Below are 14,164 nucleotides of genomic sequence, written 5' to 3' on the forward strand. Positions count from 1 at the left end.
GCAGCAGAGAGCTTTTCCATGGGCTTGCTGCACAGCTGCTGCCTTTATTTCTGCTATTTTAACTTTGTGTATACAGCAATCATTGAGCTGTCAAGCCGAATTAGCACAGAAATGCATGGAATCTATTTGATCTAAACCTCCTCCTCTTTCCCAAAAGTTCTGCAGTAGCACACTGAGTTATGAAAGAGGCATTTGCATGTTCAAAATTTATTTGGTATAAAATATGAAAAGTCAAAGAAAAGCCATGCTGCCTTTGGAGTTGCTTGAATTCTTTATATGGGAAACTCATCTTTATGGGAAATATTCTCAGATGTGATAAAATGTGACTTGGCCCGGGTTTCTTCTTTAGTGACTTAGCATTTACTAGGATGTATATGTATTTGACTAAGCCGACGTCAGGAAAAAAAAATGAAAAATTTTAATTTCCACTTATCATAATTGTTCACCGACCATACAAAATATTTATGACAAATATATGTTCCAGATAGAAAGGAAAGAAAAATATGAAAAAGGTAGTCTTACAATTTCTCAAGTCATTCAAATAGCATGCTGGCTTTGTAACTGTAAAAGTTACTTCCATTGACTTTCTGTCATAAATGTCAGATAGAAAATTACATTTTGTATATTAAATAAAATGATGCCACCATTATTTCTTATTGTTTCATTTAACATTCATCAAATCTATGAAATTAAATGCATAATAATGTCCTGATTAGGTTACAAACTTTTCCATGTTCTAAGATTGCTGCATAGAACACTGAGTTAATTTAAAATCCATATCATTTTAGGTGGGTTAGGGTGAAGCCTCAGTTGGTAGAGGACCAGTCATGCAGCATGGCGACTTGAGTTCAGATGTCTAGAACCCACATAAGAGCTGGACATGATGGAATGTTTCTGTAACCCCAGGGCTGAGGAAGCAAAGACAAGGTGGTGATACCTGGAGCTCACTGGTTAGCCATCCTGGATCAATTGGTAAGCGCTTGTCTCAAAGGATAAAGTAGATAGTGGTTGAGGAAGAGATTCTCTGGCTTCTGCATGTACCTGCATGCAAGTGAATCTATATTTACATATTCACATATCCACGTGAATACCCCATCCCCCTAAAAACATAAGTATCTCTCAATCACATGTTTTATGTCACATGTGTTGAAATACCCGTGGTGTCCTGAGAAACTTGCTTGTTCATTGTGTCTGTTTTGGTGCTCCCATCCTCTTTGTCTCATTATTTGATATTATTTGATCATAATTATAATTATCTTTTCCCTTGTCTTTTAAAAACATAAATTATTCTTCTTTTAACAAGTTTGAGCTGTTGTGCTAAAGTTTGTCTTATATATTTTTTCAACTAAACTAAATCACACGATACTGTACTAATTTACAAACGGTGCATCAATATCTGCAGCTCTCACTTTTTATAACCTCTTTTCTTCATTTCATTTGTTGTCCAACACATTGTTGATCTCATTCAAGTCAAGACAGAAGATTGAAAGTAGAGGCTAGAGAGATGGCTAAGTGGTTACGTGTGATTGCAGCATTTGCAGAGAGCACGTTTTGTTTCCAAAACCATGTTAGGTGGCTCACAACATCCTGTAATGCCAATGCCAGCAGCTCCCATGCCCACTTCTAGCTACCGGGCATACATTCATGCATGTGGTGCACATACATAAACTCAGACACATACACACATACCGAAAATAAATAAATAAGCCTAAAAATAAACCAGAAATATTTTACCACGTTTACTTAAAATGTCCATTCTTTTTCCCTCTATTTAATAATGTGAATTCTTGTATTCCATTATTTGAGTTTGTCCTGGAGGGTTTTAAAACTTTTTTTTTTTTCAGAGAGTATGTCTCTTTCACTTATTTGGGACATTTTTCTTTGAATATGGAACTCTTCACTTTAGTTTTTTCTTTAATAGTTAATTCATTCTATACTCTTTTCTTTATTTCTTTTACTTTTCTATACTCCTTGCAAAACTGAAACAATTCCAATGTAATTCTTACCCTTCTTCCTCTCTGTGTAATATTTCCCTTCTTTCTTTTCTCTTAATGTATTAGATATGACCCAGTTTTTATTTTTCTTGCTTAGTGTTCTCTGAGCCTCCAGGATCTTTGATTTTATGCCTGTAATTCATTTTGGTAAAATGTTGGCTATTATTATTGCAAGTTTTTCTTCTTTCCTTCCTCTTCATTTTGATGTTTCTATTATGCATACACCACTTTATGCTTTTAATCCATTTTATCTTTCTTATATAAATATACTATGCAGTAACCACAACTGGAACCTGTGACATAAGCATGTTCACTGGTGTGGGATTTTCTTAGTTGGCCAGTGAACTTACATTAAATTTATGTTGAACGAGTTCTCTTTTTAGGGTCATGTGGCTGTTGGTAATATAGATGCAATCCAAGAAAATTTAGGAGATTTTTTTTTTATAGTGGCAATTTATTTTGAGTGCTCAATACCATCTGCCAGCAGTTGCTCCTAGGACAGAGGTAGATGATGCCAGTACCTTTTAGCTTGGTGGTGAGGCACATTTGTACAGCAGCACAGTAGCCTACCACTTGATATGGGACTAGATGGAGCTTTCCAATCTTATTTCCCCATAGCCTCTATTCACAGAGGCAATGGGGAAGTTTGATTGAAATGATAGCCACTTGGATGGTAGCACAAACTTTTTTGTAATAGTACACCTATCCTGGTGTTACCATTGGAGTCCTCAATGGCTTGACTCTGGTCTGCTGGCCAGCTCAATTGTGCTTCTACAAAATATGACCTTCAAACAATCCACCTTGAGGAATGTCTTCATGGGAAACACAGCCATCTCAGATAACTTGATGGGCAGGAAGAATAGATATCCTCAAGGAATTTGTTATTTATGTCCCTGACTCCAGGGGCTAGTTTAGTGATAATGATCCATTCTTTGTCTTTGGCCTTGCCAAATAGTCTTGATTCTGGCATGACCACAGGTGCTATTATATCCTCTGATGCCTCTGTCAGTAGGTAGGTGTTCAGTGACCTCCCATGCCTGTGTCACGGTCCTCCACACTCTACTGGTACACTGGTATCAATTATCACATGTGTTTTCCCAGGAAATTCTGTCTTCTGAGAACTCCCATACTTCTTAGATTTGTTTTTCATTGTTTCTTCTATTTCAGTTTTGAAATTTTGTAACAGCATACCTTCAAGCTTGGTAAGTTCTTTTGGGCCTTGTTCAATATACTAATGGGTCCATTCCAAGCACTACTTACATTTATTTATTTCCCTCATTTTTATTTCTTACATCATCTGTCCATTCTTTTGAAGTTTCCACTTCTCCTCTGTGTTTGAATATGCTCTACTTTCTCCTTTGGAATCCCTAACATACCAAGCAATGTTTATTTTAAATTACCCATCTGATAATTCTACATTTGAATTTAATTCTTTTGATTGCTTGATATTTTCAGGCTTTTTAAATTTTATTTTAGCATATTGTGGTTTTACATGAAAGCTGGCATAAGATTTTGAAAAGTCGGAGAGTTATAAGCTTTAGTTTGAGACTCTATGTTAATTCAGCCAGGAGCTTGGCTCTGTTTAATGCTTGCTGTAGGTATAGATGCCAAAGGCTTAGGGTTTCTCTAGTACCTTTCTATCTCAAGTAATCTGTGCTTCCCTAAGAATATTTTCTTAAATTAAGTCCATCTCGTCCCTATTTCAATTTTAACCCATCTCATTAGAGCCTTTTTAATATGATAATATGACAGGGAGAAGAAATAATATACAACTCTAATATAAAGATAATTTAGGGAAAGTCTTAAGTCTATGACACTCACGTGGTTTGTTGTTGTTGTTTAAACCTTTATCTGCAGTGAGTCTTTTTCTGTCCCACCAGGAAGCTCCCAAATAATGACACAGAGACTTCCTAATAATTATGAAAGCTTGGCCTATAGCCTAGGCTTGTTCCTAACTAGTTCCTAACTTAAATCAACACATTTATATTAACCTATGTTCTACTATGCAGAATTACCTCTTGCATGTTCTGTTTCCTCTCCATGTATACTGGCTTCTCTCACATGCCTCAATTTCTCCTCCTCTTCCCTTCTCTCCCTGGAAATACCACCCATACCTCCTTCCTAGCATCTTCACACAGTGTATAAATATCCCCCTACATTTCTCCACTTCTTTTATGTGAGAAAGGAAAACTACAGTGGCCTGTGGCTAGAGTGGTAATTCTTCTTATGGGGAAGGACTTGGGAGTCTGTCTTAGAGGAGAGAATTTTAAGATAATTTCTCTGGAGATATTTCTAAATGGCTACTGTGCCTTCTGCCCTGAAAGAAAAAAAAGGATTGTTTTCAGGTATTCAGAATGAGAAATAGTTATGTATGCAGATACTAGAGGAAAATGCTACATAACTGTGAAACCTTCCTAACCACCTCCCCTAATATGTTCAAATTAATGGACAGTCAGAACCTGGAAATGTGGCTAGATTACCACTGGGAAGGAGGCCCTCCCAGTTTACACTTCCTTCATGGTTGTTTCAAGGGATCCAAATCCACTGATATTTGCTGGCATTATCTGTACCTGTCTAAGTGTCTGAATTTTGCCTTGTGACCCAGTTCACTGGTGGGTCTAAATGTTGCTGATTCTCTATTTATACAGCTCATTTTCTTACTGCAATATAGAGGTAAATAGGATCCAAACTCCTCAGTCTGGAGCTAAAACCAGAAGCTCTCACATTTTTTGCGTGCACCTGCCTTGCCCATCCCCAGTCCATTTCAGAAAGCCTATTTTAGTCACGGATTCACTCACCAGTGTCTCTGTCAATAGGAGTAAACCACTTAGCACTTTTCAAAAGTGTTATTTTCACAGTTGTATTTTTTAGTGCTTTTAAGATAGGAACATCTTGATTGCTGGGAACCCACAGGACACTCCAGCCAGGAAAGCAGGTAGGCTAACTACAGATCTTCACCTTTTTCTCCTCTCCTCCAAATTCAATCCCTCAACCTTATTCCCAACTCTGTATGAGACTACCTGTTGTGGCCTCTCCTCACTCTCTGCCCCCATTCCCAAGGAACTAAGCATACCCTGGCAGAAAAACCCTGCTTTCATCCCTCCTGGGGACTCCCTCAAAGCCCCAGCCCCAGCGTGTCCCCATTCAGAAATGTCAGTTCCCCAAACCTAGAAACACTTTTACCTGGAAGACCCAGTGGACACACATAACAAAGAAAGAGAATTGCAGACTAATTTCTCTTATAAACACAGTTGTAAAAATTATTAATAAAATGCTTGCAGACAGACTCCAAGAACACATCAAAAGATCATCCACGAAGATCAAATTGGTTTCATCCCAGAGATGCAGGGGTGACTTGACATATCTAAATTGATAAATGTAATCTAACAAACAAACCAACTGAAATAAAAAAAAAAAATACAGGATGATCTCAACAGATACAGAAAAAAAATCTTTGACAAAAAATCCAGTATCCCTTTCATGATAAATGACATGTAGATTAGTGATACAAGGGGCATACCTAAACATAATAAAGACAGTTTACTGTAAGCACATAGCCAACATCAACGTAAATGGAGTGAATCTCAAAGTAGTTCTACTCAAAGTAGTTTTAGTTCCACTAAAATCAGGAACAAGACACAGTTCTTCACTCTCTCCTTGTGTATTCAATATAGTACCCCAAGTCTTAGCTAGAGCAGTAAGACAGCTGAAGGAGATCAAGGGGAGACAAATCAGAAAAGAAGTCAAATTATCTTTACTTGAAGATTATATGAGACTATACATAAGTGACTTTAAAATTCCACCAAATAAACACTTTCAGTAAAGTAGTTAGATTTAAAATGAACTTACAATAATCACTATCTTCCTATACAAAAACAACAAACAGAGAAAGAAATTAGGGAAGCAATACCTTTCACAATAGCCTCAAGAATATAAAATGCCTTGGGGTAACTTTAACCCAGCAAATAAAAGACCAGTATCATAAACATTTTAAGACACTGAAGGAAAAAATTGAAGAAGCTATCAGAATATTGAAAAAATCTCCTATGCTCAAGAATTAGTAGGATTAACAGTAAAAATGGCCATTCTACCAAAAGCAACCTACAGATTCAATGCATTCTTCATCAAAATTCCAACACTATTCCTCATAGATCTTAAAAGGACAATCTTCAGCTTTGTTTAGAAACACAGAAAACCAGGACTGCTAAAACTATCTTCTATAATAAAAGAACTGCTGGAAGTATCACTATTCCCAACCTCAAATTGCACAACATTTCTTTAGTAATAAAAGCAGCATGATATTGGCCCCAAAACAGAAATGTTGACCAATGGAATTGAATTGAAGGCCATGACAAAATACCACACACCTATGCACACCTGATTTTTGATAAAGAAGTCAGAAATACATACTGGAAAAAAGACAGCATCTTCAAAATATGGTACTGGTCAAACTGGATGGCTGCATGCAGAAAAATACAAATAGATCCGTGCTTATCACCCTTCACAAAACTCAACTCCAAAGTTCACAAAACTCAAAGACCTCAGCATAAAATCAGGTACACTGAACCCCATAGAAGAGAAAGTGAGGAATAGCCTTGAACCCCTTTACACAGGAAAAGAATTTCTGGAAAGAACACATTAGCACAGGCACTAAGATCAACAATTAATAAATGGGACCTCATGAAACTGAAAAGCTTTTGCACAACAAAGGACACTGTTTTTTGGACGAAGTGGCCACCTATAGAATGAGAAAAGATTTTTACATACTACATATCTGATAGAGGACCAATATCCAAAATATATGAAAATATTCCAGAAACTGGACATTAGGAACCCAAATAACCCAATTTTGAAAATGGGGTACAGATCTAAACAGAGAACTCTCAAAAGAAGAAACTCAAATGGATGAGAAGCACTTAAGAAAATATTTAACATTCTTAATCATGTAGAAAATGCAAGTTATAACTACTTTAAGATTTCATCTTATACCCATCAGAATGGCTAAGACCAATAAAACAAATGGCATCTCATGTTGCTGAGAATGTGGAGTAAAAGGAACACTCATTCATTGCTGGTGGGACTACAACCTTGTACAGCCACCATGTGATGGTTCTACAGGAAGATGAAAATTGATCTATTTCAAGATCTAGTTAGACCACCCTTGGGCATATATTCAAAGGATGCTTATCCTACCACAGAGACAATCTGCTCTATTCCTAATAGCCAGAAATTAGAAACAACCTAAATGTCCCTCAACAGTTAAATAGCTAAAAGAAAGTGTGGTTCATTTAAACAATGGAATATTACTCAGCTGTTAAAAACTGAAATCATGACATTCTCAGGTAAACTGATAGGACTACAAAAAAATCATTCTGAATGTGGTAACCCAGATCCATAAATACAAAAATGGTATGTATTTGTTTATCTGTGGATATTAGCTGTTTAGTCAATGGTAATCTAACTACAATATATAGAACCACAGAGGTTAGGTATAGCGTAGGGGACTGTGGGATGTCAAATAGATCTCCGTAGGTAAAGGAAATAGAATTTTAAGGATGAAGGGGAGATGGAATGGGAGGATCAAGTGTAGATGGAGGGTCAAGTGTAAAAAGGACAAGGTAGAGAATATGGCAGAGACAGTTAAAATTAAGGACCATTTGAAGGACAGTATGGAAACATAATATACTTGAAGCTTCTTGAAATATATGAAGGCAGTCTAAATAAAATGACCAAATAATGGATGGTATAGAATGCCAACTGGACATGTCTTGTCACCAAAGAGAACTTTCAATACCAGGACTGGGTTACATCTAATTGAGTTGTTGTAGAAAGGGGTCCTGTAGGAATCCCCAAACAACCCAAGCTGTTGCCAAGACTTTAGGCCGTTCCCCACAAACTAACAGCAAGACTCCATTGCTGAAGACCACACCTATATGATTCATTGAACACGAAGAAGTCAAGCTGGAACCTACACATAGCTTTCACCACTATGTGCTGGTGTTTTGCATTTAGGAATGTACTTGGCATGCTACCCAAATGAGAAATGTAGACACCAACCCAGTCACAAATCCTTGGAAGTACAAATGTTCCCTCCATGTAATATATGCTAGTGCAATGGTGGCACAAAGCTTGTGGGAGTAACCAACCAATGTCTGATTTGACTTAATACCTACTCCATAAGATGAAACCTATACTCCAAACTGCTTGGGTGACCCAGAACTTTATGCTAGATAGCTCAGGGACCAAATAATATTGATTAAAAAATGCCTGGCAATAAAGTTACTCCTAATGATATTCTGCTAAACTCATAGATCAGTGCCTTCTTCAGCCATCATCAGAAAAGCTTCCTCCCACAGCAGATGGGAACAAATACAGAGACCCACAGCCAGACATTATGCTGAGAGTAAGAGGTCTTAGAACACTCATCTGTAAATGGGTGTCTCTGTAAAATATCTCCCCTCAGGGCTGAGAGAGCAAACCTGGCAGAAGAAGAGATAGAAAGAGCCTGTCTTAGGGTTTCTATTGCTGTAAAGACACACCTTAACCAAGGCAACTCTTATAAAGGAAAATTTAATTGAAGTGGCTTACAGTTTCAGAAGTTTAGTCCATTATCATCATGGTAGGAAGTATGGTGATTTGTAGACAGATATAGTATTGGAGAGGTAGCTGAGAGAGAGCTCTTCATCTTGATCTACAGGCAACAGGAAGTGAACTGTCTGCCATACTGAGTGTAGCCTGAGCAAAGACCTCAAAGCCCACTCCGACAGTAACACACTTCCACCAAGGCCATACCTAATCCAAAAACGACATTTCTCCTAAGAGTGCCACTCTCCTTGGGGGTCATTTTCTTTCCAACCACCACAGACACCAAGAAAACAAGGCCCTCTAAATCAATAGCATTTAAGGACATATGGACTCCTGGAGAGTGAACAGCATGCACAGCGCCTGCACTAAATCAGATGGGATCCTAGAGCTGAAAGAAGTGGCATATGTCCCTATTTCTAGCCCAGAAGCTGTCTCCAATTGATAATCACTTTCAATGGATAATTTAGTTTTCTCCAATGGAGGTTCAGTGGGGGAAAAAAAAAAAACTACTCTTAAGGGTAGGCTGCGTGTTCATCAGTAGATGGCCATAGAAAACAAACTCAATATCATCTTTTGAGGTTCCTTGTGTCATAAGGTCCTGTGAGGGCTTTACATATATATATATATATATATTCTTTTTAAAAAAACATCTCTTTATATCTAGGGATTCATAACATATGTATTATGGCTTCCAATTGGGTGTTTGTATGGGATTCTTGAGTGTGTGAACAAGTGGGTCTTTGCATCTGTGTCTTTTTTTTTTTTTTGTCCTGTCTCTTGGGCTCATTTCCTTCTGTTTGTTTCTTTTTTTCCCCTATTTTAGCATGCTAGTTTTTGTTTTATCTTATATATTTGATTTTATTTCATTATTATTCCCTAGAAGCCTGTTTGTTTTTTAATGAGAGAAGGAAAGGGAGTGCATCCCTAAGGGAGGGGAGGTGGGGAGGGACTGGGAGGAATAGAGGGAGGGAAAGTATAATCAGGATATATTGTGTGAGGGGAAAAAAATCTATTTTCAATAAAAGGAAACAGAAAAAAAAGAAAAGAAAAAACCAACATCTTGGGTCTGGAGAAATGGCTCAGCAGTTGAGTGCATTTGGATATTTCAGAGGACCCGAGTTTTGTTTCTGTCCACAAGGCCTAACTCACGACCAATTGTAATTCCAACCCCAGGGTATCCTAGGCCCTTTTCTGAGCTCTGTGGGCACTGAATTCATGTATATATCCCTGTGCCCACATATGTTCTAATTAAAAACAAAGTCTTAAATAAGAAAGATATTGTATAGGTATAAGAACTGATAAAAGCTGGGCGGTGGTAGCACACGCCTTTAATCCCAGCACTCCAGAGGCAGAGCCAGGTGGATCTCTGTGAGTTTGAGGCCAGCCTGGGCTACCAAGTGAGTTTCAGGAAAAGGCACAAAGATACACAGAGATACCCTGTCTCGAAAAACCAAAAAAAAAAAAAAAAAAAAGAACTGATAAAAAAGGCCTGGCTAAGGAAATCCAAACTCATTTTTAAAACTGTGATTTCATTTTCTTTTAAATTACTTCTATTTATTTTACCAATGAAATTTCTCAAGTTTGAGGTATTTTTCTGTTTTAGTCAGCAGCTTTTTCACCCTCTAGATAAATCACCCAGAAGACCCCCTGATGCACACTAAACCCTGGATCTCCAGTAAATTAACTCTTAGGGATAAGTTTAATTTCATTTTAAAATGTCCTTTCCTTCCTAAAATTCTGAAAGCCCATTTCAAAGTATAATATTTACAGAATTCTTTTTTTGCCTCACAAACTCTCATAAATAATTTGTGCTTGATTATTCTGTTTCAATATTTGAATTTGTAATTATCTCCCCCAAGGTCTTCTGAGACCTGACTTCCCTCATAAATCTGTGATATGAGAGGAAATTAGATATGGGGAAAGCAACTTCCTTTTGAAAGTTTTATTCTCTCAGGTGAAGTGCTGTCAAGGAACACCTTTGTTCTCGGATGGGGTTAGGTCCAGTGGAAGTCGCACACAGGCAGATTAGATTTCCTGTGCCCCCTCCACCTTCCTCCCATAAGTGAGAAGGACATCCAACCAAAGTCAGTGTTCCATCTGAGAGACCAAAGAAGCCTGGCATTGTATCTCATACAACTCATTGCCTCTCTGAATAAAATGTTGATTTGGATAGTCTGTTATGTCAGCATGTGTCTCCACCCATTTTCTATTGACATAAAAGAATATCTTGGACTGTGTGACTTAAAAAGAAAACAAACATATTTTGGCTCATGGTTTCAAAGGTAGGGGCATTCAAGATTATGTATTCATATTTGGTAAGGGCTTTGTGGTGCTTCAGCTCATGGTAGAAATGAAAAGTGTGTGGTGGTACATGCTAATGGAGGAGCCTAAGCAAAGCCTCACTATAGTCCATTCATTCCTGTGATAAATGGCAGTAATCCATCTAGGATGGCTTCTCCTCTCTGGCTCAAACAGCTCCTGATAGTGATGCATTGAGAAATTGATGTTCTGACACACGAACCTCAAGGTACACACACTAATCATAACTGTTTGGCATGAGATGGGAAGTTATAGATTTATTCACACAAAAATCTCTACTCTTTTTTTTTTACAGTGAGAAGCAGAAAAATGAGATTTATTCATTACATTGGGAAGAGGGACAGAGAGATTGAGGCCCCCCTAAATCTGGGAGGCAGACTGGGGTTAGGGTTTAAACAGAAAGCAAGAAATATACATAATAAACAATCAGGTAAGGTGTGGTCCCCAACCTCTATAGTCTTGGCTCCAAATCTCTCATGCCAAGTTATCACCTCCTGTGGTGGTTTGAATAAGAATAGCCCCCACAGGCTCACATATTCAAATGCTTAGGGAGGGTGGCATTAGGAGGTGTGGCCTTGTTGGGGTAAGTGTGTCTCTGTTGAAGAAGTGTGTCATTGGGGGTAGGTTTGGGAGCTTCATATGCTCATACCAGGCCCAGGGTCTCTCTCTTCTTGCTGCCTGTGGATCCAGATGTAGACCTCCCAGCTCCTGCTCCAGCACCATGTCTGCCTGCACGCTGCCATGCTTCCAGTTTTGTTTTTGCTGTTTGAGAGAGGCTCATATTATGTAGCCCTGCCTGACCTTTAAATCTGTACACAGACTGGGTTAGCCTTGAACTCAGATAGGGTTCTTCCTGTCTCTGCCTCCCTAGTGCTGGGATTAAAGGCACGTATCATCATGTCTGGCTATATACATATTTTATATATTATTATATATATATTAATAGTACTATATAGTCATTGAATTATAAACAAAATATATGGAAATTATATTATGCATTATAAATATAAACATTTGTATTATATATTATATAAATTATACTTCAATAAAGATGTTTTGGAAGAAGAATGCAAAAAAAAAATCCAAATGTGGTGTCACATGTCTGTAATCTCTATACTGGGAAGGCAGGATGATGACGTTTATTCTCTATTTCATATTGTTGAGCTGGAGGCCAGGCTGAGCGACTTGAGTTTCTGTCTCATGGGCGACGACGACGGGATGACTAAGTGGAGAAAGGCACTTGCCACCAAGCCGGATGACCCGAGTTTGATCTCTGGAACCCCCAGGATGGAGCGAGAGAGCTGACTCCTACAAGCTGTCCTTGGACCTCCACGTGTGTCCTCGGGCATTTTGCTTGCCAGTTCCTCAGCTGGTCTTGTCTCCTCAGACTGGAGGCCTCTGTGTCCTCATCCCAATAGCTCTCAGCTGATTGCTGCTAGAAGCCTGAATGCTTAACCAGCCAAAATCTTAACCATCCAAAATGCCAAAAATCTCTACTCTTTATTTCATGACATGAGCACTAATTTATCATCTTTCCTTTTGGGTATTCAGAACCTCACTTTTCAAATAACCATAACATATTATATTTAAAAGCCACAACAATCCCCCAAGCCCCTGTCTTCATGGGCTGCTTTCACTGGGACACTGTTGTTGATGACTGTACAAAAGTCTTGATTGTTATGTGCCAGGAATTGCTAGAGGTCCACCCTTTACTACTCTCTAGGTGCTCAATCTAGCCTTTGTAAATGTCAAATACACAAAAGTATGTACTCTGTGACCCTGCTTTCCCCAAATCTATGCTTTTCATGGTTCATTTAGGCAGGAAAAGGGCTTGCAAGAAGGCTGTTGGATATGTCATTGATGCTTTAGGAGTCTATTTGTACTCTATCCAGCCTAGAGAATGTCCTCCTCACTATTGCACTGGGTCCTTACAGACAACATTGCTTCTTCAGAGATGGGCGTTCTGGAAAGGTTCTACTTGGTACCACTTGCTGCCAAGCCTGCGTCTATAAATAGCATCCACCTTCACCGAGTAACTGTTGCTGTATCCCTTTTCCATGTATAACTTAGTTCTGATTCATAGTTGTGGGCAGGTGCTTTTGGATAGTTTAGACCAGACTTTAAAGCTCATACTTCAGCTGCAATGGTATGTCAGCAAGTTCTTCACCAGTTTTAGTTTCTAAATTTGGACCCAAGCTTTTATCAGGAAAAGAATGGTGTTATTTCCTTAAACTTGATTGTTGTTGAAAGTTTTATCTTGAATTCTTGCTGTTTACTGGTGCTACTGTTGTTCATCTGTTAGTCATCTCAAGACAGTTCTCTGCCTGATGAAATCTCATATACATTGAAAATTCTGTCTTCTTCTTCTTCTTCTTCTTCTTCTTCTTCTTCTTCTTCTTCTTCTTCTTCTTCTTCTTCTTCTTCTTCTTCTTCTTTCTCCTCCTCCTCCTCCTTCTTATTCTTCTTCTTTAATTCATGTGCTTCTCTTTAAGCCCTGACCCAGGTAAAGAATGATATCCTAGCAGAAAAGCAAACCATCATATTTATCTTTGTGTACTTCTTAGTCTTCCTTATTGCTGGAACAGTTCAAAATATATGGTCTATACAGTGTGTTAAAGGAAGTAATTCCTCACAGTAAGTGTTCAAATTATAGCAAGGAGGCCCTACTTACCTTTGCTGTCAACTCATAAAAAGAAGATAGACCTTGATGTTTTCATTTAACAGTGTTCAGCACCCCACTCTTTACATGCATTTTGTTTCAGAACCTTTTATTTCTTCTTTAGATATATTTAAATACAATTATCTGACTACGTGAAAATTTGCAGTATTTGAGGCAGCCTTCTTAAAGCAAGTGAGGATTGCCATTTCTTGAATATTGTCAGATCAAGCATTGATGAGACAGATTTGAGTTTGTTGTTTCTGCTGGAAAGAGAAAGCCTTCTTTACAGAACTTTTATGCTGTTTTAGTGCAGAAAAGATAAGATTTAAAGAAAAATGAAAGTTTGGTTTGAGGCAAGTGCTTCTGTGTAAGTATTTAATAAAGGTTTGCAGCAATATAAGGAGCATTTATTTAAGAAAAATGACATTTCATGAGAATGAAAACACTGCATCATTTTTCCAATTCTAGTTTTTCAAAAATTTTGCCATGATCATGAGACCCAATAGTCTTGTATCCTCAGCTGTGAAATAATGAGCCCCTGGTATTGTTGAGTTTGATGTACCCCTAAACCACTCAGCAGAATGATGTTATTTGAAAGTATTGACAT

Source organism: Peromyscus leucopus, chromosome 5, assembly GCF_004664715.2.
Source record: "Peromyscus leucopus breed LL Stock chromosome 5, UCI_PerLeu_2.1, whole genome shotgun sequence".
NCBI classification, from domain to species: domain Eukaryota; kingdom Metazoa; phylum Chordata; class Mammalia; order Rodentia; family Cricetidae; genus Peromyscus; species Peromyscus leucopus.